General features: G+C 40.2%; 1 long non-coding RNA gene across 1 annotated transcript; it reads right to left on the bottom strand.

The window, feature by feature from the left end:
* On the bottom strand, positions 213-5,752 carry LOC110395468. The gene is made up of 3 exons (XR_002436404.1): positions 5,660-5,752; positions 1,880-2,072; positions 213-485 (listed from the first exon to the last, which is right to left on the bottom strand). It is a non-coding gene; the product is annotated as an uncharacterized LOC110395468 (long non-coding RNA).

Genomic DNA, 10,228 nt, shown 5'->3' with positions numbered 1-10,228 from the left:
AAAGTGTTGAATTAATGTTTATGATAAAGATAAGTAGGATAAACATCTTTCAGCCATGGTGATTAATGATGCTGGGTGCATATGATACAACAGGACATCTGACAGCTCCTGGCTTCCAGCTCTCTGGTCCTATCTAACACACGTGCACTCCATCTTAGAGTATTCAAGCCATGCTTCTTTTGTTTTGTTAACATATGTATTTTGTCCTTTAACACATTTTATCAACTAATCTAAACCAAGAGATCTTCAGGAAAAGATCAACAAGAACTTTCCGTACATTTGAAGCTACATGTCACTGGTAGCTTTTTCCACTTGAAATTCACATTATTCGTGTTCTAGGAGCGCCTTCTTCACATGACCTCCTCCACATCTTGGTCTTCTTTACCTCATACTTCATGTTCTGTCATCTTTTCAGGAGTTACTGGCACTAAAGTGGTCTTATTTTTGTCATGACATGAAAAATATTGTGCTCCTCATAGAAAGGCCTTTTGAAAAGAGAGAAAAGTAGGTCAGAACAGTTGAAAATGTTAGCCCTGGTAGATCACTAACTACAATGAAGAGTTAACATGTGTGTTGATTGTAGAAATGGTAGTCTGTTCTGAGAATATTTCTGTCCAAATATTTGAAATGGCAAACCTTTTAACCAAAAGTCCCCTAGGTGGACAGAGGACATCCATTCTAATTTCATATTCAATTAAGCTTTTTATTCCAGGCCAAAGAGAAAATGTGATTCCATTCAAAGAGTTTTGAGCTGGTCCCTTTGAGAGGTGTAGGTATGTTCTGCTCTTAGCAAAAACAAACATGATGGAAGAGAAATGGGATAATACAAAATGGGAAACAGTTTTTGTTGTTTCCAGAAACAAAGGGGTCAGGTCAGATACTCTGGGATGGCAGGTGAGCAAGCTACAGTGGGTTTTGCTTTAGCACCCAGTGCTAATCTGGAATGTTATCTGGGTCAAACAATTTCCCTTCACCAGGTAGGCACGGGCAGCAGGGACTGTCGTCTGGGGCTGTGTAATTTGGTAGGCCTCTAAAATACGGCAGAGAAAGATACACAAAGAAGGCATAAGGAGAGAAGGGACAGCACGCCAGAAGTAGGTCATGATGTACGAGCACAGACTGAAGCACAGGAAAGTGGCAGGCGGAGTGCAGCCATGCACGTTTAAGCTTGGTCTGGTCCCATGGGATGGGTGAGGGGGCGTGCCAGCCAGGCTCATCTGGATCCTCCAGAGGGTGAGGCTTAGTAATAAAGGAAAAAGTCTCCATGGCAAGGGAAGCTTTCCGCTGGGGAATTCCCTAAATGTCCGCTCTGCCCAAAGCTTCCCCTTTCTCAAGATGCCAAAAAAAGGCAGACAGGGGGAAGGGAAACGCAGACTTTCATTGTTTCAGTCACCACTTAGGACTGAAATGCAATATCCAAATTTTGTTCCAATTTCCAGTTCCCACACCTTTTTGTTTGCCAACTCTAGGCTTTGGTGCTACTAATAAATGTTCTCATCTGCACTAATTTCAGTCTTCTGGATACAAATCTGCTCGAGATTCAGGCACCTAGGTACGAGTGAACTTCCACAATATCCACTGAAGATTCAGCCAACAGTCACTGGGGCCTATGGAGGGAGACAGCTCACCATCAAATGCCTAGTCCTGAACACATCCTTTATCTAAGTGTGCAAGAGAAACAGACAAATCTGCATGGAAAAAAAAAAGAAAAAAAAAAACCATAACAGGCAAATTCAGATGGTTAAGCCTTATCCCTAGTGCTAATGCACTGTTACAACTACCTCATGTATCTGCACTCAAGTGTTAAGAGAAAATTTCTTCTCTGATGAATCCAAGTACACATATTACCTGAACCAGTGCTGTAATCCTCAGTACTTACCTCTCATCCTTCATGTCATCACAGACCAGGTCCACACATATCCCAAGAGATTTAGAAGACTTATATGTTTTCCTTTTCCTCAGAGTTGAAACCAGAGTGGCAGGAGCTTTGTTTGCAGTCTCCACTCCTTACACTCCGCCCATACCGTTGAACCATGGACCACCGCTCTGATGGATGTTCAGGACATTACAGACTAAAGAAATATGAGCATTTATCTCCAGTAAACAGGCCTTCATTTAATAAAATTGCATGAGTACTATGACATTTCAAAAGGAAATATCTGAAATATATGTTGATTTAATTCTCAGGAGACTAAAGTCTAACACATATGTCCAATTTTATTGTTTCTGTGTCCAGAAACTACAGTACAAACTGATCACTTCAAAGAAAACTAAATCCCTGTTGGAAAGTGATCAGCACTCATTGACCAGCTAAACAAGTCACATATTTTATTGATCAAATATGTCTGATTAGCTAAAGAAGGCCTTTTTGAATTAACTCTGCTTTGGAAAAGAGAAAGCATTAAAAAATGTAATTTTTTTTTCTGAATAACATTTACCCCAAAGTTGGAAACAAGTAAAGGGCATGCAGAAGTAATGTAGTTATTCACACCGTGTTTTAATGGAATTTCAGGGTTAGTTGTGTGATTGATTTTGAGGTCCAAGAGATCAGTGCTTTTCTCATCTGGTTTTGGACTTGCAGATGATCCCACCTTTGTGCCTGGGGCAGATCTCTTTTTTTGTTGTAAAGCTCCAGGAGAAATCCTGGCCACCCACCAGGCTCTGTACAGCAATCCCTACTCCCCCAAAGGAGAGTATCCCATACCCGGGCCCCGGAAGAGAAATGCTAGGAAAAGCTGAGATAAAGACAACAGGGCTGGAATTTGTCATGAGTTTTTATAGACTTCCTTAAGAAAGCCAAGGCCCAGAAAGGCCAGTTACAGGACCCTCTGCAGAATACGTAGCTTATTTGAAGCAAAGGAAGTATAACATGAGCTGGAAATTGTTCCTAAAACTTGGCACATAGAACTGTATAGCTTGACTCTCTTCTTAAGAGAGTGTTATTTGATTGTCAAGTGGTAACTAAAAAAGACCTAATGGAGTTCTCTGTACTTCTGTACTAATTCAGGGAGATTTGACAAAATCTCTTAAGGCCATACTTTACAACTGAGAATATCCTTTTCTCAGAATGCTGTTTTTGACAGTAATTTTGTATCTCTGTAGTTTCCAAGTCTGCCTCTTTGCCTTTAGGGCAATGACAATATTGACAAAAGGAACAGTAAGGGAGCAAGATGAAACTTCAGTGATTTTTTTTCTTCTTGTATGGGTAATTTACTTGTTAAGAAAGTCATTTCAAGTTGATCACAATGATCAGATATTTTCAGATAAATAATTTAAATGAATTGTTTCAGTGTCTCTTTAAAGCAAAACATTTTGGTGTTCTGCTTCAGAACAGGCTGAAATGAAACGGAATTTTGATTGTAAACTAAATCAACGTTGGCCTGACATACAGTGGGTGATGTCAAAGAGCACTCTTGTTTTACAGAGGGAAAAAAATGGAAGTATTTTTATAGTGGTACAAAAATTCACATTTCTTTTGAGGTATTAATTAATTATTACTCACTCAAAAAATATGTCTATGAATAATAATAGCACTGTTATATGTAGAATAATTTCATTTGCATTTGAATGGCATCTACTCTTCACAGTAGGAACAAATTTCATTTGTAATTGCATAAGAAGTTAACTAATTATTTCAAATATGTGGTGGGGAAAAGTCTTCCCTTAATTTAACAGCATGCTCTATAAAAAGAAAAAAAGAGAGAGATCTTCTTCTGTATTTCCCCCCCAGATAGCTGCTACACCACCACTTCCATGTCAAAAACATTTATTTATGGAAATTTTCCTATACCGTTTCCTATGACTGTAGATGTGTGCAAAAGTTAGGGTTCCCCTACAACAGAATATTTTCCTTTCCAAAAATGAGAACTAGCAGACCTTTGCTAAGCAAAACACTCTCCCTAAAATACTCTCTGAGGGCATGGGAGAAAGACATTTTTTTAAGTGGCCTCTTCGTAAATCTTAAAATTTAGATGGAACAGAAAATAGAACCCAATTCTAATTAGGGTCTAATGGCCCCTTGCTGGCTGCAGGAGAATTGTTTCAATTACACTGTGACCAGTGTCATTGCATATCAATAGCTGGATCCTCTAATAATGCCAATAAACTATTTCTTTTGTTTCCCTTGTTAAACTGTTTGGTTTGAAGCTATAAATTGGGGAACAACAACATCAACTGTCAGTCTACGCTTGTGAAACCATTATGGGACACAGAATGCTCCGGGTTTTTAAATGTCCATTTCTAGTAGGGTCTTTCAATACTCCAGACAACAGTCTCCTCCTGTTCCTGTTGCTGCCAGTGTTCACACTCTAGGAAGGAGCAGAATAAAAAGACTACCAACTTCAGATCCAAATGGAACACACTCCTTTTCTCCCATTGCTCTGATTGAATACAGTACTTGAGTTTTAATCCGACCTTATACTGCGATCTGTTTGTAAACAATTAGTAAATTAAAATGTGATGTATCACAAATATCAAAACTTTAAATAACTCCAGTCACCTAAAAAAAAAACTGGTAGGTTTTCCTAAGGGGGAAAAGTACTTACTGAGAAAGCTTAGCCTCCAAGGCCAGTCTAGCTAACTATGGCCTTAGGGTCTAATCCTTGCAAAATCCGTCTGGAGAATGTCCTAATTCTACTGCTTGCTCTTCCCAATCATCCTTCTGCTTTATTTTCCCACCCCTGCATCCGTTTTGTGTCCTCATTAGCCTTCTAATGACTTTCTAAAGTGAACTCAGCCTTGGTTTCTTTCCCAGATCACTTTTAGGTGGCTTTCCTTCCATGCTATCTGACGTCACTTCATTATTTAATGACCTTATGCTCCAAACTCAGAGCAGGTAACCATCAACAAAGCTGAGAACACACCTGTAACTTCCCAAAAGGCAGATGGAGCTGGGGTTACATCTGAACCACTTCTCTTGTACTCAGAAAATGTGCTGAAAGATTTTAGCCCTGAAGCCATGGCCAGTGTTTGTCTGGACTACTTCCACTGTACTTTCCTGTGGAACTTGCTTCTTTTCTGAGCCTTTGATAACTTGACCTAGTGCTCTTAGCCACAAAGATGAGGCCATGACTCCTTTCTGGACAAAATCTCACGCTGGAGCAAGGCAGTTTCACATATTTCTCTTTTACCAACCTGACTGTTACATACAGTGAGTGCTGTGAAGCCCATCTTCTCACAGGAGCCATTATTCATCAGCCGTCAGAACTGGTAAGAAGTGTCATGTACTTATCACAAAGCTACTTTCATCTGGAGTTAAATGTGACAATAATAGCCTGCTTTATCATATCATGCTTATTGTTTTACTTTTGGTATATTTCCACTGCTGCTTAGTTTCAGCCTCTTATTCAGAGATTTTTGTCCTTTTATTCCTTCTCTTTTTCCTGAGAAAGACATTAATGGGTACAACACAGTGTGCACTCCTGTGTAGTAAATTTAAATCCTGCCACAAGTGGGTGTTTATCTCTTATCTCCCAGTGGCCCCCAGAGAAGTTTGGGGATCTCTATTGGTATTTGGACCATCAGCTGAAAAGTAGGAAGCCAGAAGTGCTCATAGAGGGAAGTGAAAATACTGCTGTGTCGTAATCGCTGTAACCTTACACATACACGAACATAAGGCAAATGAGACAATTCATCTGTGCTGTGATTCCTTGATACTTACACTCTGGCTTGCAAGTGCAAACTCTTTAAGTAATTAAGTCTTGAAGCTAAAATAGCTTGTTGAAGAAGCCTTGTACTAGCATTAATTCTCGCATGTCCTGACACACTGACCTGAAATACTAAATTCCCTTTATGACATCAGGCTTCTTAGTAACCAGGAAATCTTGTTTGATACTGAGGATTTGACAACCTGACAATGCAGCTGAGTGGAGTGAAAAACTCCTTGGGTAAAAATACGGTGGTTTAAAGAAATATGCCTATGCTAATAACTAGGCACCTGTTTACACTTATTTGTCACCTCATTAAAAATATTAATCTGAATAATATCCTAGTTGTATTTGTTAAACTCATTTCACAGGAAGCTTAACTAAAATGGAAAGAGTCTAAGGGGCACATTTTAACCTCTGCAAAAGTAGATGGCTAATTGTGGCTTCAGACATGCAAGGTAGAGTGGGGGCTCTGAATCAGAACAGATCTAAAATATTATGTTCATGCTTAATAACGTCCATGACACTTGAGTTTGAGACATGCTGTGGGAACAGCATCTGAGCAAGAAGAGCAGACACTAACAGAATGGGGAATACTTTTTCCTGCTGTGGGAATAATACTTTTCTCCTTATGGTGAGGCTCTTAAAGTGTGTCTCAGTAAAGGATATTAACAACTTTGTTTTTTTTCTGAGTGCTGGTCCACATATGTGGTGCGTCTGCAGATACCGTGTAAGTTGTTCCATCTGCCCTCAGCCCTGCCAGGGCTCTTTAGTCCTGACTTGCACACTGTCCTATTCCATTTCTTTCCCCAGCAGAGGTTACCAGCTGTGGGATGCACTCTTATATTCTAGGAACTATGATGTTATTACCAAATTTATTTTTCCATGTAACTTGAGAGAAGAATAAAAAGCAGATTCTCAGCTAACATAGATCATCACAGCCCATTTATGTTGGGGGAGGTTAATCATAGAACAACGCTGAACTCTATCAAATGCGAATTTGACTCTCCAAACTCAGACACTGACAGAGACTCCACCAGCCCGCAGTCAGCCCAGGTCTCCAGGACATCTAGACAGGAGGATAATTCAAGATAAAATGCTTTGGGTATGACATGAGTTGGACCTCTGTTCCATATTCAACACTTGTTTTTTTCAGAATCTTGAACCAGATTCAAAAATGCCTTAATGGACACCAGGAGACGGAGATGGAACTGCAGTCACTAGTCCTGCCATTTCTGCAGCTGTGAGCTGAGCCGTAGGCCAGCAGCCCCACGTGGGCTGTTGCTTGCAGCACTCCCATTCCTCTCTTCTCTGTCCCTGGTAGGCTGCCTGGTCCTGCCCCAAATGGTTTCTTTCACTCTTGCAAGGTAAAATTTCTGCTAGGCTATAACTTGCATCAGTTCAGAGAGTCTGATAAACAGCACAAGGTAAGCAGAAGGAGCATGCAGTGAGGATGAGAAGTGGAGGGTGTGGGGAGGGTCAGAGGGAACTTTTCCTGGCAGTATTGCTGAGCTGTTATGTTGGCTCCCGAAGCCATAGCCCATATCCAGCACTAACCTTGTACGCTCCTTTTCAGCTGCCACTGAAATCCTGAGAGGGCTTTCCTGGTCAAAAGCTTTGAGGCCTTCAGCTTCAGGTCTCTGTGCAATGCCAGGGTTGTTCTGACAGTGAAAGCTGGGCAAACCCGTGCCTAGTGAAAGCAGGGCAACCTCGTGGCTACACCACAGCCAACACAAGCAGACTACTGCCTCTGGTCACAGAGGGCTTTTTCAGTTGAGGACAGGGTACTCTATCTTCTCCTCCACCCAATTTAGTGTAATAGCTTTTTAGTTTGAGCAAAGAGCTGAGAGACACCTTCATTTTAACTCTGGCAGGAGGGATTCAAACACATCTCTCTCTCATCCTAGCAATTCAGCTCCCTGGAAGCCACCACAGTGCAAGTAAGGACTGGGGACTTCTTGAGCAGGAGAGAACACAGCATTGAAACTTAGGGTCAAGCAGGAGGAGAATTCGGTTCTTGTCCCTGCTCCCATAACTGTTTCATCATTACTGGTGGAGGAGGATATAAGGAAGACACTGCGGTAAGGGCTCTTACAGCTATGCACAGCACTGAAGTGCAGCACGTCATACCTCCTGCAGAATTCCAGAAGAACCAGCCTTGATCAGCTGCATGAGCCATCACAGGGTGGTTTACATCTTACATAGTGCCAGATCCAGATCCTTCCAACTGTAGGGATTTTGATTCTATGATTCTATGAACTATGCATGGTGTATCGGCAATAGATGGTCACATATGCAGTGTTCTGAGGGCCTGTTCTGAGATGCTGAATCCTCCCCAAGGACTCAACAAGCAGCCTAAAGTCCTCACCCAGGATTCAGGGCTCTGTTCAGGAAGTCAGCCATCAGCAGTTGTTGTGCCATTTAACCTGTGGGCAACTGTGCTCTTTATTGGATTGGAACTGTCAGATCAGATCTTTAAAGTTATTTGTGTTTGTGCTTTGCTCAGCAGTGTGTGCAAGAGAGCAGAAATGCAAGCTACGTAGATCTCCATCCTGTGCAAGTGCACAGCTGAAATAATTACCAGATGGTGATGAAAGTGGCCCACAAGAGAATCATATAACTCCATCCTAAACAAGCAAAGATAAAATTATTGTCTCAGAGGTAAAGGGGTAATAGCAGCAGGCTTCATTAAAGGAAAAGGAGGCTTTTAATCTCATGTACAGGGACTAGTTTCTCTTGCTAGAGATAATACCTGTAGGAATAGAAGAATCCTAATGTTCCCATGCTCCCTTATGAAATACTTTAAAATGTGTTGCTGGAGACTGACTTTAAATGCCTATGAAGACAGCTTGTAAGGAGCATGAATCATTCTGATCTACCAGAACAATGAACAGATTTTTTTTTCAAATGCAGTTGGTTTCTTTAAAATTTACCTTGTTTATCTCTAAGATAGATAACACACTTCTCAACAAATGGGGGTTTCATTTAAACTTAAACAAATTATTTGTAAGTTTATACTATAAATACTCAAAGTTAGTAATTTAGATCTAAATTGTTTCAGTAGATTTGCAAGAGGGAGAAAGGGAAAGGTATTGGAATAGCTGAAAGTTTACAGTTATGCTATATTACTTCCAGTCACCCATTTAACTTAATGAAATGTCTTAAGTATATGTGAGTAGCAAAGATGACTTTCTCATTTTCTAAATGGCATCTCAGCATGTGACACTGCCTATCTGGACACTGCCTTTGCTCTCCAAAATATGATAGAAAAAAGAGAAAGAAGATTACTCAAGAAGACATGGGAAGATGAAAATCCAAAAGATCTCTTTGAGTCTGTCTCTGAAAAAGGTGAATTCAGTAGAGACTGTGCTGTTGCTGCTGATTTTATGTAGAGCATAGTCAGATACGAACAATGAGGACAGCAAGATTATAAAACTCAGATAGGTACCTAGATAATCAGACAGACAGCTTATTTGTTTGCTTGGTTTTTCTTTTTGTTGATTTGAAGCCAAAGATCCAAGCTAAGATCTCTGCAAAGGCACAGCAGTCTGTAAGTGGTATTTTCTCACATAAAGTTGTCTGAGAGACTAGGGAAGAAAGATGATGAGAAATGGCACTTTTAGCGCTTTTTTAATAAGATGTATTTGGACTACATTCTCTATTCAATGTGTATGCAGATCAGACTAATAATAATGTACATTATATTTATAAATTTCAAAGAAGAAAATACTTCAGAGAAAGGATAAGGTAAGTCTAGGGAGCCTTAAACAAACATCTTTACAAACATCTTTCTTTCAGAAGTTTTTTGGAGAAGACACTGAATTTCATCATTAAAACCACATTTATAGAAGTTGACAGATTTAATTTCAAATGTGGTTCTGTCTCTCAGTCCAAGGGCACACATGTCCTCATGGCAAATAAGCACCTCATTATTTATTAAATCTTAACTGTGCAGAATGGGTAAAGATTCAGACCTTTGTTTAAATTTCCTTGTAAGAATTAGGTCACTTCTAATCTTCACATTTTAATAACTTCCTCTTCAGATGAAATTTAAATTGCTGAGAACTTTTGTGGGGGAGAGGATAACTCCCATAATCCATTCCAAACATCTCATTTGAATAACTTGAGAAAAACAGTATGGGTTCAAGGATCTCTCAGTGCAGGTGAGCAGGATTCTGGTGAGCGGGCAAAACTAAGTGAGCAGTCTCATGTTGCACCACCAGGCTAAACCCAGCTTGCCTTAGATTTAGGGCTAGGATGAGTAGGAACATGGACACTGTGTAATTCAGAACATCCTTCTTCTAGGCATGAGCATAGATGGTGCATCCCACTGAGCTATCTCCACTCAACAGAGAGAAATGAGTGGAGAGTTGGCTATCCCTGTGGCTCTGCTTTGAACATACAATTATGCAAGAATTGGATGAAAAGTACATTCCCCCAAAAGACAATAGTATATGCACTTTGGTAATGCCTGGGACATGTAACCCGAACTGTGAGTTATTATTTTTTCCATAAGGAAAATCCTCTGTGGAAAGGTAATGGCAACAGGTACACTAGCAAATTAAATATTATTCAGTGCAGAG

The sequence above is a fragment of the Numida meleagris genome, chromosome 3 (genome assembly GCF_002078875.1).
Source record: "Numida meleagris isolate 19003 breed g44 Domestic line chromosome 3, NumMel1.0, whole genome shotgun sequence".
In the NCBI taxonomy this organism is placed as follows: domain Eukaryota; kingdom Metazoa; phylum Chordata; class Aves; order Galliformes; family Numididae; genus Numida; species Numida meleagris.
Note: the sequence above shows the minus strand (reverse complement) of the source record. Positions and strands in the feature narration are given on the sequence as shown.